The sequence below is a fragment of the Mustela erminea genome, chromosome 3, assembly GCF_009829155.1.
Source record: "Mustela erminea isolate mMusErm1 chromosome 3, mMusErm1.Pri, whole genome shotgun sequence".
In the NCBI taxonomy this organism is placed as follows: domain Eukaryota; kingdom Metazoa; phylum Chordata; class Mammalia; order Carnivora; family Mustelidae; genus Mustela; species Mustela erminea.
Window position 1 is genome coordinate 152,474,790 of NC_045616.1, and position 13,103 is coordinate 152,487,892.

The 13,103-nt window shown below is 42.2% G+C and overlaps 1 long non-coding RNA gene across 1 annotated transcript; it reads right to left on the minus strand.

Moving 5' to 3' along the window:
- Window positions 1–270: 270 nt before the first annotated feature.
- Window positions 271–6,462, minus strand: LOC116587056. Its single transcript, XR_004284283.1, has 3 exons — window positions 6,378–6,462; window positions 738–904; window positions 271–641 (listed from the first exon to the last, which is right to left on the minus strand). It is a non-coding gene; the product is annotated as an uncharacterized LOC116587056 (long non-coding RNA).
- Between the last annotated feature and the right edge of the window lie 6,641 nt (window positions 6,463–13,103).

Below are 13,103 nucleotides of genomic sequence, written 5' to 3' on the forward strand. Positions count from 1 at the left end.
TTGCTATTGAACTCTAAAAGAAAGCCTTCTTTTTTTTTTTATTTTATTTTTCCAGTGTTCCAAGATTCATTGTTTACGGTTCTTTCCACCCACAGAATGGGTGCTCTGATACCCTTGGAAGGAGGTGGAGAAGTCCAAACACTGTGTGAGTTCAGCCTTCAAGGCAGTTCAAGTCGAAATCTACAATGTCTTTTTTTTTTTTTTTTTTTAAACGGAAATCTAGTAAGTGCCCTTCGACAGCTTCCACGACCCGGACTCTACACACACATCTCACCCAACACCGCCAACGCCCCCGTGAGTAAGGCCTTCATTCTACCATTTTACAGAAGCAGCAGCTCAGGTTGTGAGAGGCTACTGTACCTGGCCCCAGGACATGGGATTGGCTGGCCTGCGGCTGGAACGCAGTTCTAGTCTGACTCCGGAGCGCCCATTCTCAATCCGTATGCCCCACTGCTTCCCCACTGGATGCTTTCTCCGCCTGGGAAAACGCCTGAGCTGCACCGACCTGCAGTATCCTGTCACAGGGACATCTGATGGCACCAATATGACAAGGTCTGAAAATTCAATGTCCGTTTTTTGTCCTCTACACCAGAGGTCGAATCCGGGCCAGTTACTGAAGCTCCCCATGCCTGTTTTTGGCCCTGTAAATTGGGAATAACAAGAATAATATTTACCTCATAGAGTCTTGTGAAGATTGAATAAGATGATTATAGAATAAGCATCTAGTACAGGCGCACCTGGGTGGCTCAGTCAGTTAAGTGTCCAACTCTTCATTTCGGCTCAGGTCGTGATCTCAGGGTTGGTAAGTCGAGCCCCCGGTCGAGCTCCACACTCAGATCCGAATTATCAGCTTGAGATGCTCTCTCCCACTCCCTCTGCCCCTCCTCCTGCACGCTGTCTCTCTCTCTCTCTCTCTCAAAAAAAAAAAGCATTTATTACAAACTTATTAAGCAGTTAGTGCTTAAACGTTACTCGTGATTGTTATTACTAACATTACACTAGGTTTGCACACTTCTCTATCTTTTCACTCCACTTGTGCATCACCTTTCACTTTCTCGTGGAAATTGGCACAAATTGAGATAGAAGACTACAGAGTTCCTTGCTTGGCCTTAATTTGTTTGATGGAGATGAGGAGGGGTGTGGCGGGCGGGGGGGCGGGGAGCTGCCCTGGCCATCACCACTAGATGGTGCTAATATATTACAGCCCGCCGCACTGCTTTTCACATAAATTTCACAATTTAAAAAAAAAAAAAAAGTGTCTAAGGACTGGCAGGCGCCATGGTATTTTTTTTCTAAATGCCGCCTATTATTCTACTTCTGACACAAGGGCTCAACAGTGCTGCTTACATTAGCCCATGCACTACCCTGAGAAAAAAGGCTGGGATTGTCTTCCAGCTGCTTTATTTTAGATATGAGATAACTGAAATAGCTGTCTTTTGATATCATAACTCGGGTCAAGCCATCAGCAGAAGACATTTCCATTTTTTCGCTAAATGTGAAGTGTAATGAGTTCTTGGTGTAAAAGAGTGACTCCCTATAAACCGAGATCAGTCAAAGAAGGTTAGACAAAAGTCATAACGTTGTTTCCTCGTTAAGAAAAATCACATGCCCTCCCCCCCGGAATTAAAGCGTCCTCACAGAATAGCACCTCACAGTCGCGGTGGTGGACTTCCCCTGCCTGATTTCCGAGGCACACGCTAGCCTTTTCTCACATTTTTGTATCAACAATACCCAGTTTCGCCCACAGATGGAAGCCACGAACTCAAGTTTAGGCTTGCCCCCATGAAAGGGTCATTCAAGGATCCCTCTGGGTTGCCACATGGCCTCGGTGATGAAAGACTGTTGTCATTGCTCCCTGGGAACCACAGGTGGGAAGAGTTTTGGGAATCCTCTGTCTCCATCAACAGAGGAAGGACTCAGCTTCCCTGAGTTGCACGCCCTGCTTGCCCAAGTGAAAAACTCTCTCTTCACAACCATTATCAGCAGCTTCCAAAGTGTTCACCTATCTCTCGCTCACACTTATGCCAAACGATGAGGCAAGGAGCTCTTTGCCAAAAGGAAAATATGGGGTTATTTTCTGTTCTCACGGCCAAAAATAATTTCAAAGGAGCCTTCTTTTAATTTCCTGTTTTAATTTCCATGTGGACAAATAAACAGCCCCTAAGAGCTCTATCATTGGGGATTCCAGAGACAAAGGAGAAAGGCTGGGCTGTGCAGCCCTGGCATGAACGGGTACGTCCCGTGACTGGAACACCTCTCATATTTTATCTGTCAGCCCACAGACTGTTTTGCATGTGTTCTTTCCTATCGGTCCCCACACCAGTACAGTGGGAAGACAAGACAGGCAATTGCTATGGCCCCTCTCAATGCATAAGATTGGACTTGCCCAGGATTGAAAACTGGCTAGAGGTGCAGCTGGGACTCAAACCCAGGCCTTCCATATCACTTTGATTTTCATTATCACATATCACATGCAACCTGTAATATCTCCTGCTCGGTTGATATTTATCGACTGCCTTCAGCTCTTCAGGGGTAGATGGAGTCTCTGTCCAAGTAAATTTTAAGTTTAAAGATAATGACTATGTCTAACAAACCTGGTGTTCCCACAAAGCCTTAAACGTGAAATAAATAATGATTGGTTAGGTCTTTATTGTGTGAAGAATGAGAGTAATAAAGGTATTTTACTTATATACCCTTAAATCTAAATAAAATTGTATGTTTAGATGATCCTTTTGTAGAAGGGAAAAACACATCAAGATTGAAAAACAGACAATTTTTTCAAATTCATTTTAAATGGGAAAAATAAGATAATTCAAGGCAGACTCATTTCCTATTCTATATCCATTGTGGGTTTAGGTTATAATTTTGATGACAGCAAAGGGACTGGGGTGTTCTTCTGTTTTCCTTTGCTAAATGACATGATTTGGGTACAAGTAAAATTGTGTTTCTGTGGGTTTGCCTCCATATTTACTCTCTGCCTGACTCCCATTTTCCAGTGTTTCATAGTCTGGAGAGGAAGTGTGGTCTAGTGGTCAGAAAAACAGAGTCGTGGTTTCTATTCCGGTCTTGTTCCTTGACTCATCAAAAGATCTTAGGAAAGTCACTGAAGCATTATGAGCCTCAGTTTATCCACTTTTTTCCAACATTGTAGAGTTGTTGCTCAGAAAAAATCAGATCATCTAACTCTGAAATAAGAAATTTTTTGACTCTAAAAATAAATAATACCATCTAAATACAAAACTTCATGAAATTGGTAATAATGGCCAGAAGAAATAATGACAGAAGAAGAAGAGAATTATATAATTGATTTTATCAACTAAAAGGAGGTACCAAAGATTCCTCTAGTAAGTGTAAATTTAGCTGGTTATGGGTTACCACAAGAGATAGTTTGGAAAAAAATTTATGACGGGAATAAAATCAAAGAACCAAGAATCTAGGGGAGAGTAGTGTCAGGAATCACAAGGTCTTTCTCTTTGTCTCCAGAAGGAAAAAGTAACTGAGGAGAAGCACTCAGATTTCACTTTAGGGCTCATACTCTTAGGCATACCAATAAACCTTCTGAGAGCTCCCATCTGATCAGGATACAAATCCAAGACCTACTTCAGATCTAGTTTCTCTCCACCCTTCATTTTCTCCATGTTATCCTACTTCAAGTAAAAAAGATAACAGTATAACTAGGACTGTTATACCTTGTTGAGTTAAAAGGGGAATTCAGAATTCTTTCTGAAAAAAAAAAAAAAATCGAAGTCACCCGATCACTTACACATAGAGAGTCAACTTCATTTCTGCACATGGCCTATTGGCTCGCTTATTGACTCTGGCATTCTCAGTCACCAAGAGCCACCCAAGGAAACAGAACTGGGTTGCCTTCAAAACTTCAATGTTGGCTCAAGATTGGTGTCATTGCCTTAAGGATTTCTGTCACCTTCATAAAATACAGCCTGAAGAACCAATAGTTTACCATAATTCTGACACTACACTTAATCATAATAGTTATGATTATTATAAGAATAACAACTATTTATTAAGCATATACTAATTGCTAGGCACAATGTTCAGTGTATTCTATACATGACCTTATTTAACTCTCCCCTGAATCTAATAAGGTAAGAATTGGTATTCTCATTTTATAAATGAAGAAATTCAGACTCAGAAACAAAGAATCTTGCCTGAACCCAAAGAGTGAGGAATACAACCCAAAGCTGTCTGACTCCAAGGTCATGAGCTTGACCACTTAGGTGGGCAGTCTTCCTCCAACAGGTCAAAAAGGAGCTTGCCCTAAGAGGTGGTAGGGAAGAAGCAAAGGGCTTGACACCAGAAGTAGAGAAGCAGAGAGTACTGTTTCTAAGGCCTATAGACATTGGTTGGCTTCGTTTTTCTGCTGGAGGCCACCAGTTGGCCAAAATGGTTTCCTTGCTTAAAGAGCAGGTAAAAGGGTAGGGCCAACTTCTGTCTGTATGCCTGCTGGCTAAACACAGCAAAGTGTTCCTGGGTGGGGGAGGAGAAATGAAGAAAATAATGATCCAGGATATCAAGACTCTCAGGAGACAGACTGGGGAAAAAGAAGAGGAACAGAAGATATTCAGAACCAGTGCACGTGTCCCTCAGTTATAACCCATCGTCTCAGACCATGAACTAGAACCTGCTGAGGATTAGCCACAACAACACATCCCTGCAGGAAAGAACCAGAGGAAATAGCACACCCAATCTAGTGAGTCAAAGACCCAAAAGGAAAAAACCCCATCATGGTGGATGGCTCAGCCCAGCCATATGTGGATTTAACATAAGCTGGACCATGTGACTCTAAAAATCCCTAAGAGCTGGAAGAACTGATCAGGAAATTAAAAGGCCAGTAAGGTACAAGTATTTCTTTTCTTTATTTCCAATTTAAGATACAAACTTTGAGTGAGGATAGAGAATATGAGAGGGAAACATTGATTGGGTGTTCATATAACTTAGAACCTAAGCTAGCACACTTTTGAAATTAAAAGGGGGAAGGTATTAATTATTAATCCGCCAGGAAGAACAGATAAACTAGGACTGTCACAGGCAAACTGGAACAAATGGTCACTCGAACCCTTGGGAAAATCTGTTAATACAAGAATAAAATTTTAGAGGAGAAATCTGGGTAATGGTAAAATACATACATATAGGTACATAAGTATAATATGTAAAGAGAGGAACAAAAAGGTACTGTAATGGGGATATGCTGAAGAAATAGGTCAATCCTGGCACAAAACCATAAAATTGGTACATTGATAAGTTATGGAAGTGAGGAGAGACTTCAATAACCTAGAAATCTTGGAAACTTTCATCTGAAAATCAGGTCATCTGATAAATGTCTGGATTTAAGTTGCCTGGCTTACAAGTTCACTTCTGAAAAAGTAAAGCAAGTGGTGAAACAACCGCGACTCTGGATGAGATTCTTCTTAAAAATAAGAAACTTCTAGGAGATATGAGATCCAACACATGTTCAGATATGTGTCCTACTACCCATCCCAAAAGTTTCCAACAAAAGAGAGATGGGATCCCCTCAGACTGAGAAAAACCCATAGACATGAAAATCATGCAACATAGTCACAAACAAAGGTCATAGTACTAATAAGACCTGTAAAAAGAGAGCCAGGGATGCCAAAACCAAGGCAAGGTGAGGCTGCCAAAAGTATAAAACTCCAAGAAGACTTGCTCTGGAGCAAGATGGAAGACGTTCTTGGACATGTCCACCCCTTAGGACCCCTGTCACAGTGAATGAGCACTTAGATGGAAGAGCTGAATGTTAATTTACATTATTCCTTTAATTTCCATATTCTTCAAGCCATGGCAGGTTATTCATTTATTTCCACAATAGAATTCTCACTCTGAGGTCTCTGTCTCACACCTGCGCATGCACAGAGCGTACTCCCCAAGGAGTATTAAATTTGTAGTTACTCAGTAGTGGTAAATTAGAGAAGAGATGTAAAGCAGCTGAAAATAGCAGTGGTATTTATGGGATTTGAAGTAAGCAGAAACAGGGTTTAACGTACAGAAATTCTACCCATACCAGCAAAATGAAAGGAAATAATGTACAACAGATAATGTGAGTATGGAATATTTAATTAGAAAATTTCCAGGAAATGTGTGCCTTGATTTAGAAACTATCATGCATTACCACATTCTTTGTTCCTCCCAATGCCATGCACATAGTAGCACTTAGTAAACATTTCTTCAAAAGGTGAAATGAGGAATGATACTCTAGATCAACATCCATCAATCTAGTACATCAATATCTATAGTCCAGTCCTCAAAGAACATACCATTTTATAGCAAACCAAGGAAGCTGAGAATAAGAATATGCAGCTCTTATCAAGTCAATGATATTTTTTCAAATATCAACTTACCTATTTATAAAATGGGGATCCAAATATATTCTGTAAGTATAAAATAGTAAAGTAAAATATAAAATAGGCAAAGCATACACATTTCTGAAAACAAATTGGTTATCTCACTTGGGACAAAACCCAGGTCTTTACAATGGCCCCAAGAGATGGGATTGGGTCTCCTTCATGTCTCTGTCCACACCTCCTCCTCACTCTCTCCACCCCAGCCACACCAATAAAAGGGTCTTTACCCTTGCTGTGGTCTCCTCTACCTGGAATGCTGCCCCCCCAGGTATCTGCATAACAATTACCTCTTTTCTTCAAGTCTTTGCTCAAATGTACCTTCTCAGTGATATCTTCTCTGGAAACCCCATATATATTTGCAACACCATCCTAAGCACTGCATTCTCCGGCTTGACCTGGTGTCCCACAAAGCAGAGCTTGAAAAAGGCTTATATACGGAGATATATTTGAAAATGTGATACCAGAAAGCAAAAAAGAGAGGACCAGGTGAGTGAAAAAGACAAGGGGTAGAGCCATCAAGGATATGCAATCTTTTTTTTTTTTAAATTATTATTATTTCCCTTCCTTCCTTCCCTCCTTCCTTCCTTTATTTTAAGTAGGCTCCACACCCAGTCTGGAGCCCAACATGGGGCTTTAACTCCTAACTCTGAGATCAAGACCCGAGCCAGCATCAAGAGTCAGACATTTAATTGACTGAGCTACCCAAGTGCCCCAAAGGTCTGCAATCTAGCTGACTGTCTCCATGAAATGATTGACCTTCTAGCCGCCTTCCAAGGAAACTTAGGAAATGTGTGTCTGAACTCTATCTGTAAGGAACAAAAACAAGCAGCATTTATAGATGCTCCCCTTGTGCCCACAGAGTGCTTCAGGCTCAGCATCAGAGAAACCCCAGAGCTCTATGCCACTTTGTGAAAAAGCTAACCAGAGACTTCCAGGACTGGTCTCAAAGGCAGCAGCCAGAGTCCTGAGGACAGCTGTGAACACTTGAAGAAGTGCAGGAAAAGAGCCCCATCACCCTTCCTTACTCTGTTTCTCCACTGCTCTTCTAGAATCAAAATGCTGTTTTACATCTGTATTAAACCATCTCTCTTTGCTACTGTGTAAGTACTGTAAGGTCAGGAATTATTACAGGTTTAGTTTGCTGCTGTCCCCAGTCCCCAGAAGCATGTCAACTCTGTGCTGGGCGTGGAGTTTGCTTAGGATTCTCCACCTCTGCTCCTCTCACTCACTCACTCTTTGTCAAAAAAAAAAAAAAAGAAAGAAAGAAAAGAAAGAAAGAAAGAAAGAAAAAACTTTCAGGACAAACACTTTTAGCATTTTAATTTCTCTACTTTTCTATCCAACTTCATCCAACCATATGCCATTTGGAGATGGCCAAAGTTGGCCACAAAATCTATTTCCCATTGCTCAACACTTCATTACTTCCAGCAAATATAGCATCAGCCTTAATTGGCTCAGCTTACATTTAAAATATATGTGTTTAATTTATATTTATATTTAAGCATTTTTATTTTTATATACACAGACACAAATTTTATCTTATTTTCTCTTTTAATTTACAAATTAATTTTTCTTGTTACTCTTTCTTATTCCCACACCAGTTCTCATTTCCGAACCCCTTCCTCCACATGCAACATATTTAAAAGATGACCCAAAATATACCTGGTGAAATCATCCCATGGGTATTCACTAATTCAGGCACTGACCTCTTTGTGTTAATGCAAATAAAGATAGTGGTGTCTGTGAGAAAATCCAAATTTGCCATAGACAGATTATTCTAACTCAAAAAGATTTCTTTGTTACGAGCATAACCTACTGGTGTTTTGAATGACTGTAGACTGCTAATTATTTAAGAGATTTCTGACTGGGTTCTTGGTCACCCTAATCCCTTCTTTGCGCTCACATTAACATAAAGCCCTACTTTATTTGATTGAGTTCTCTAGACCCCACTAAGCATGAGTAGGGTTTCATGATGTTTGTCTTAAGATGAAATAGTCCTCATTATTCATAAATTCCATGGTTGCAAATTCACCTACTAGATAAAATTTGCTTGTAAACCCAAAATCAATAAATGGCAAGTTCCTTTTACAGTCATTCACAGACATGTGCAAAGCAGCCAAGAATATCAGTGACATAATGCACATGTTCCCGGCTAAGGTCTAATGAGGTGACACTCCGCCTTCTCATTTCAGCTCTCACATTGCAAACAAGACCTCTCTGTACAAGAGTGTCCTTTCCGAGATTTATTTAGTGCCACATTTTTCACATTTTTGTTCTTATTGTTTGTGATTTCATTGTTTAAAATGCCCCAAGCACAGTGCTGAAGTGGCATCTGGTGTTTCTCAGCTCGAGAAGGTTGTGATGTGCCTTATGGAGAAAATATGTGTGTTAGACCAGCTTCCTTCAGGTATGAGCTAAAGTGCTACGAGTCCAATACTAATGAATCAACAATATATATTAAATAAGCTGTCTTGGAACAGAAACACAGAAAACAGTGTTATGTGTTGTTGACCAAATGTTGTGACCAGAGGCTCGCAGGAGCCTAACCCTGTATTTCCTCTAGGAGCAATGGTTCAATAGTCGTTAACTTGATGTTTGGTGACTTTATAGAATGTAACAAATCACAAATGATGAGAAGCAACAGCACAAGATGTTCCACAAGCACCAAACAGGGATCTCCCCTGCTACAAAGAACGATCAGTCCTATGTCACATCCCCACAGCCCTCACTCTCTATGGGAAAGGTTGCCCAGGCAGTGCTGGTAACCCTGAGGTCTGCTGTGGGACTGCAGACATGCAGATGAGCAAGAAGTACAAGTACATTCAGGCCCTGAAACTGCTCTCAACCAGTAATGCCTGGGGACATCTGACAGGCAACAGTCTGTTGGGGTCACCCTGAGGCATGCTCTGTGCTGCTTCTCAGAGTTCTGCAGAGGAACCAGCCTCCAGCTGCCTGTAGATAACTGAATTGATAGTGCAGGGTTTAGTGGTTTCAGCCCCTTCCTTCTTACTTACTGCAACCATCTCCCAAATAAACTACTTGTACTTTGTCTCAAGGTCTGCCATATAGGAACCCAAACCAAGACATGCCATGATCCCAAAGCTGTCAAAAGCATCTCAATGGAGGTGACATAACAGCAAAGTCACTACCACTACAATGATACCCCACACGAAGTAAGGTATTTATATGACTAAGAAACATACATAATGCCCATGGCACAAAGGGGCCATTATCACAGGGTTCAAAAAAACCCCATTCTAGAGCTGTTCAGCAAGCCAATCCCTTTGTGACCCTCTGGAGCTTCTGGAGAATCTATGGCAAGAGAGCTCCTGGCAGCACCTTGCACACTTTATGTGCTCAAAATTGGTTGTTCAGTGAATGAGCATACAGTAGACTTTTAACATCATCTTGTAAGTAATGCAAAACCTGTGTGGTTTTGAGCAATGAAATAGCAATACAAATTGTGTTGCAGAGAAATTTATCTGACATTAGCATAGAGGATGGGGAGGAAGGGAGATAAACTCATGTGTTCCAGTTAAATGAGAGAATGAGGCATATATAGAGAGAAAGCTATTTTAATCTAAGTATATTTAAAAGCAAGAGATCAAATTCAAAATGGAGAGCAACAGGAGAGGGGAAGGAAGGGGAGATAAAAGAGAAAGAGGGAGAGCCCGAGTCCCACCAGGAGCTGAGGAGACAGCCACCCCCACCAACAATGTGTAACCCTTAGACCCCCGCCACGGAAATAATGCTACAGAACAAAGGCTCAGTCAGAGCCGCAAGTTCAAGCTTCCCCGGGCTGTCGATAACACACACAGCACCAGACAGCATCCTGTGTAGGGGGCAAACCACGGGCAGGAAGCAGCCTCTGTCTTTATGCTTTCCTAAGATATTTATACACTCCTCTGTGGCCAGCAAACATAACTGGTGTAACTTGGATGAAATTTTAATTATACAGGATTTTAATGATTTAAGTTGCTGTGGGTGAACAGGGGAAGCCAATAAGAAGGGAGCAAAGGTTCAGCTAAGTACAGCTGCCTGTTTCCCCTCAGCCCTGTAGAAAAAACCAGCATTCCGGAGGAAAGTCTCAAGGTTCACTGATGAAGGTAGGAAAGAGCCACATAATTCTAGCTATTGGCTATGGGCACTGGCTCTGTCACTACTCAGTCTCGCCACAACATGTCAACGAGTTTATAGATCTGGAGTTGATAATCTTTCTATAAAAAGGATTTGGGGTAACTGGGATCTCCATACTCACGTTGTTCTTTATCTACCTCTTTCTTCTAGACTTTTCTTCCTTCTCTCCATTTCTGCTTTATATTCTTCTGAACTAGCTTGTCCACACTCTTCTCCACTGCCAAGAGCTGCACCAGAAGGAGACCACTCTGTTATTTTTTTTTTTTTAAGATTTTATGTATTTATTTGACCAAGAGAGATCACAAGTAGGCAGAGAGTTAGGCAGAGAGAGAGGAAGGGAAGCAGGCCCCGCGATGAGCAGAAAGCCCAATGTGGGTCTCAGTCCCAGGACCCTGAGACCATGACCTGAGCCGAAGGCAGAGGCTAAACCCACTGAGCCACACAGGGGTTCTGAGACCACTCTGTTCTGCCCAGAATATGTTCATCCTTATCTTGTAAACAGTGAGAAGATCGGCTCAGTTGGCTTCAGTGTGGAGTCCCAGAAGGGACCTCAATGGAACTTGTATCCAATATTTACATTATTGACATATGATTGGCCCCGGTTGGAATGATGTCAGCATTTGCTCCAGTGATTCTTACCAATATGGCCATTTTTTTATTATTATTACATAATCCTGTTCAACAGGCCTACCACATCAAACTGCTCTAGGGAACTTAGCAAGATGGCTGAGTTAGCCACACAGTAATAAAATGTGTGTTTCATTCATTCAACCATTTACAAAGAACTAACTACTGTGCTAGATCCCCTGAGTGATGAGTATCACTGAGGTTTGAACTCCAGGTTGTTGCTAATTTGGCATGAAGCGAGATGTGTGCTCAACCTGCAAGAGAACAGAGCAAAGCATCCTGACAGATAGGGTAAGACAGCTCTCAGCTGGGAGCTCAGGGAAGCTTCACAGACCGCATTTGAGCTTGGCCTTGGAGGACTGATAGGATTTCCACGTGGAAAGACAAGGAATTCCAGGTGAAATGAACAGAGGCAAGAATGAACAGGTGGAATGAACGGAGGTGGAAATTAGAAGGTTGTGAGGAAGGCGTTCAGAGGCAGGAAGTATTTCGTTTTGGTTACAATATATGTATCTTAAAGGAGTTAAAGCTAAAAGAGTTAAATTAAGTCTTAAACTGTTTTGGGGGGGCTTTTTTTTTTTTTACACGCAGTGGGGAGACAATGAGTGTCAGAGCACCTGTTTCAACCCCTCACTTCAAAAAGTAGAGCCCCACACCTAAAGAGACGATATGAGTCTCTCCAAGATCCCACAGCAAGTTAGAGCCGGCTCTAAGGCCCCTCACTGTGCGGCGAAATCATCTGGCAGCAGAATAAAAAACAGATGACAGAGGTGAACCACTGTGGGCACGGGAGCTGTGAGGAGGCCTTTGCAGGTTCCAGGAAAGGAATCCTGGGCACCTGGACCACGCTGTTGGCAATGAGAATGTGAAGGAAGGTCCACGTCCAAGAGTAATTGTGGAGGAAGGATTTACAGGACAAGATGACTGTTTGGCTGTGTGGGCTGTGGCAGGGGGAGGTGGAAGAGTTGATTCCAAGGTTTCAAGCCCAAGTGACTAGGAGTCCCATTTATGGAAAAAGGAAATCGCCCACTCTTTCCTTAGTTCCTGGCAGCGCACCTTCCTCTCCACCCCTCTGCTGCCAAGAGTTCTCCTTCAGAGTTTTTCCTGGCCCCCAAGTCAAGGCTTCTGGACGGAGAAGAGCTCTTGCTCCACAACCTGGGATGACATCGACACTGCTGTGCGCCCCCCCCCCCCCTTTGCTAGTCTCTCTGATCTTGGATTTCTTGTCTCCATGGGCTTTTATGACTAACTTGTCAATTTTTCTTCAGCCCACTAAATAGAATTGTTTTCTAAGTTTATATTCTTTTTTCGTTTTATAGTAGTAACATAGGACAGACCCTCATTCAAATCAGTTCAAGTAAAAAAGGGAATTTCTTGGTTCCTGAAAAGAAAAAGCTTGAAGGTATATGTGGCGTCAGGTACAACTGGATCCATGGGTCTAAACGATCTCACTCTGTCTCTCTCTCTCTCCTCTTTCCTCTCTCTCTCTTCTCTCTCTCTCTCTCTCTCTGTGTGTGTGTGTGTGTGTGTGTCTGTGTCTGTGTGTATGAATACACACACACACACAGACACACACATATGCATACACAAAATCAGTTCTGCTTCTCTTTCTGTTGGCTTCATTCCTAGGCAGACTCCACTGGTAAGACGACCTCCAGCAGCTCTACAGCCTCCAAGTTCATCTGCTTTGGTGGAAGGAAATGTTCCAGTGGTTCCAGCACAAGTGCTGGGATTCCATCCAGAGAGATGGAATATGCGGATTGGTCAGGACCCAGGTGGCAAGTGGCCGGGGTTAGTCTCTCCAAGTCGCATGAACTAAGAGCTGGAAAGGGGGTCCTGAAAAAGAAACTCAGAAGGAAATCACATAATCATGGTTACCAGAGAAGGGGAGTCGAAACAGTCTGGGTGGGGGGGAGTGATTTTTTTGTTGTTCTTTGTGTCTATTCACATCCTAAGCAT